The following is a 4,177-nucleotide window of genomic DNA, read 5'->3' as shown; positions in this document are numbered from 1 at the left end:
ATGATTTCTGCAGGGTTTGTGATTTTTAAATCAGAAATCACTTTAACTTATCTGTTGAAATGAGTAGTACAGAAACTAAAAATATTTCTGGTGCTTGTATGAAAAAAGTATATTTTAAAATACTCTGTATTTTGTTTGTATAATGTCCATAATCTATTTAATTCTCTCCTAGATATAATACTTTGAATTATACATTGTTTTATAATATATAGGTTCGTTAATAAATGTGTTATTTCAGATAGCATTCCATATAGAAAAAGTTTAAGATTCCTTTTTTTTCCTAGGTCCTTATAGTATTTTATTTCTTTGGGATAAAATGACAATGTTATCCAATTTCAAATGTTTTGTAAAGATTATGCTATGTAAAGGCCATTCTAAGGTGAGGATTTAACACACTGATGTCAAACTAACTTTCAGTTCAATGAATTACATATATTGTTACATTTGCCTTTTTAAATTTTTTATTGTGAAAATACTGTACAGAGGGGTTACAATTACATGGGCAAGATAATGAGTACATTTTTTATCAAGCATTGTAGCCTCCTCCTGTATTTACCCTTCCCATCCATTCCCATCCTTCCCCTGCTTCCCCACTCAATCCTCCCTGCTACCCCTCCACCAGCACAAAGTTGTAAAGTTCATTTTTCGACATAACGACTTGTATTTTTGTAATAAATTTTTTAATGACTGTTTTTCATTTCTTGCATCTCAAGAATGAAAAATATGGAATATTTCACAAATTTTCATATCATCCTTGTGCAATTGCCATGATAATCTCTATATTGTAGTAATTTGGGTAAACGTCCTGCTGAAGCATGTAGTATCCTGTAAATTTAAGTAGTTATTGATGCAATCTTTATACAGGCATATATCCTTGGTTGACTGTTTGTAACTAGGAAACCTTATTGTTCCTAAAAATGTTATTGATCTTACTTCTCTAAAATTCTGTGTATATTGGGAAAAGCTAATATTGTTTGGTCGATTGCTCACATTTGCAATTTTTTTTAAATTGTATTTTATTTTATTTGAGAAAATACTGTACAGAGGGGCTACAATTACATGGGCAGGATAATGCATACATTTCTTACCAAGCATTGCAGCCTCCTCCTTTGTTTACCCTTCACTTCCCTTCCCCGCCTCCCCCCTCCCCCCACCCAATTTTACCCCCCTCCCCCCACCCAATTATACCCCCCTCCCCCCCCACACCGACATTGTAAAGCTGGTTTTGACATGACATTTTGTACTTCTCATTGTTGCAACAGGTCCACCTGAATCCTTAAACGACTTGTTTGTCCCCATCTCCTCCACATGTTATACTGACATCAAATATAGTGAAAGCGGGGGTTACACTGTGGGGGAGGGACATACAAAACAACAAAGAAATAATCTTATAAATGCGTTAGAAACACATGCATGAAAGAAATGAAAACATTAAAATACATATTTAAGGGTTCATTTTCCTAACATCACATTATCTGACCTTTTCTGCTTGACTCATACCTATACTAGATATTGCAAATAAGGGAAACCATGGGACCTATGCTTCCTTGGGCCTGGCTTACTTCACTTAATATAATTTTTTCCAAGTTTTTCCATTTCCTAACAAATGGGGAAATGTCATTCTTTCTGATGGAGGCATAGAATTCCATTGTGTATATATACCACATTTTCTTGATCCATTCATCTACTGAGGGGCATCTGGGTTGGTTCCATATCTTAGCTATGGTAAATAATGCTGCAATAAACATAGTTGTGCTGGTAGCTTTAGTGTGGTCTTGTTTGTAAACATTTGGGTAAATGCCCAAAAGTGGGATTGCTGGATCATAGGGGAGATCTATGTGAAGTCTTTTGAGGAACCTCCATACTGCTTTCCAAAGTGGTTGAACAAGTTTACACTCCCACCAACAATGAAGTAAGGTTCCTTTCTGTCCACATCCCCTCCAGCATCTGTTGTTGTTAGAGTTCTTGATTTTTAAATTTGATCATACTTTGAAGCCTTTATAGCTAGGTCAAAGGTGATTGTTTTTCAAGTACTTATTTATAAACTGAGTTAGCTTTGTGGAGCTAATGGATTCAAAGTAAGCCTTGCTTAAGAGCTACTTCTAAACTTCTGCAGCTTAAAAATTCCTAAATGATGTCTTACTGGTATAAATGTCTACCTGACCCTTTACTCTTCTTCCCTGTAGCAACAGACCAACCAGAATATCTTACCCTGACAGCATAGATTTTCTTATTGGAACAAAACTAATATTAGTTAAAAGGGATCATAGAGAGATAAACAGTTAAGACAGAATCATTTAGACTAGAAGGTATTTTATCAAAATATAATTGTTTTTTATACCTAACATTTCAATAGTAGCTAAAGCCAAGAAGGTGAAAAAAAAATTCACATGCATGATTACCAAATGTCCTGGCCAATCTACCATCCATCCAGGCAGGAATTTACACTACTGCCTTTCTTTCATCAAATATTTTCATAGTTACAAGAGAAGTCTATATGTTTCTCCTCGATATTAGGCCTTAAATTGGTAATGTTTTAATCACAGTGTTTCCTCTTGTCTCTAGGCTGTAAATCTCCAAATGGTAAAGTTTTAGGTCCAACTCTACCAAACACTGAGGTAGAAATAATGGAATAATATTTTAAAACACAGTTGCCTTTGATACCCTAACCACAACAGAACATTGCAAAACATGTGCCTTTTTTCTTATATTTTATAGTTATATATTTTATATTTATATGTGCTGATATTTTTTCACACAGTGAAACTTACTAGAATTAATTGATAATTTGACAAATAAATAGATATTTATTATAATAAATAGATTTGAATATAAATAATAAGGTTTAGAATGTACATTAGAATATAAAAAGTATCAATGCAATGTCTTTGGTATAAAGTTGTGATATGTTCTAAGTATTCTTGGTCTTTTGAATTCACATTGTAAAAAAAAAACAATTGTTTTCCTCTAATCTATAAGGGATTTTGCTCTGCTGCTCTGTTTATTGTTTTAACTCACTGGTTGCAAAATGTTTTTCTCTATATTTCTGAAGCATTTCTACTTATTGTACCCAAATTTTGCTGATATGATATCTAAAAGGTATTATTCTTCTGCAGGACCAATGGGTCCTAGGATCCCAGGTCTTAGTTATCCTCTTCATCTGATAACAAGGGGAAGATTTCTCACCGAGGCTCATGAAACATGCCAACAGAAATTAATTGAAAATCCATCTCAATTCCTTATGACACCGGAATTAGTGGTAAGCAATTGTGTAATGCAATGCAACTTAAAATGAAAGATGAGATCACAAAATCTGAGAGAAAGTACAGTAATTCAAACTTTCAATTAACAAATGACCAGCCCATATGAGTGACCAAGATCACAAATGTCACAAAATTATTTTTAATACCCCTCTTCTAATGATTACTCCAAGATTTCAGTCCAGCATAAGTAGGCAAAAAAAATAGTTCCTAGAACGATAGATCCATAATTGGTCTACCAAGGCTAGGAAAACTTGACTTACAGGTCAAATATAATTCACAAAACCATTAATTGAGAAGATCGTTAATGCTTCAAAATACTGGTACTTCAGTAAAACTTGTTTCTGTAGAATAAAAATGTTATCAGTCTCAAACCAATGATAACCTACACTTAATCTCCTGAAAACATATTCCTTTTCAAATAATCTCTTAAAAATCACATTCACGAAAATAACATTTGACAAGTAGACAATATTGACATTACAAAATTTTTCAAGTTTAGGGTGCAAGTTACAATAGAGTTGTTTTATTTACCCAGCACTAACGCCAAACAGGTTCAACCATTCATTAAAGTGTAGAAATAGTACCACCCACCATTTGTGTTGTTCAGTAGGTGCCTTACAGAAATGTGTCAAATAGAAAAACCTCCCATAATTCAAACCCAAACACTAGCTAATAAAGTAAGTTTAATCACTTACTAAGGTACATTTTAAAAAGTCACAAATAGTTGCTTTATCATATGTTGTTTTATATTTTACCTATCAGTTTAACATAGTAAGAAATATGACTTAAAGTCATGAATATGGGTACTCATCAGAGATGTGACAAACATAAAATCTGTCTTCTATTTCTACCATATTCCTGTATAGTAGTAAATCGTAGTCTTCTTCTTTTTCCAAAACTTATAGGTAGTAGAA

General features: G+C 33.1%; 1 pseudogene; it reads right to left on the bottom strand.

Annotated features, from left to right (window-relative positions):
- Positions 1 to 717: 717 nt before the first annotated feature.
- On the bottom strand, positions 718 to 817 carry LOC138808835 (U6 spliceosomal RNA; annotated as a pseudogene).
- Positions 818 to 4,177: the final 3,360 nt, after the last annotated feature.

The sequence above is a fragment of the Dipodomys merriami genome, unplaced genomic scaffold (genome assembly GCF_024711535.1).
Source record: "Dipodomys merriami isolate MVZ:Mamm:240054 unplaced genomic scaffold, mDipMer1.0.p SCAF_478, whole genome shotgun sequence".
Lineage (NCBI taxonomy): Eukaryota > Metazoa > Chordata > Mammalia > Rodentia > Heteromyidae > Dipodomys > Dipodomys merriami.
Note: the sequence above shows the minus strand (reverse complement) of the source record. Positions and strands in the feature narration are given on the sequence as shown.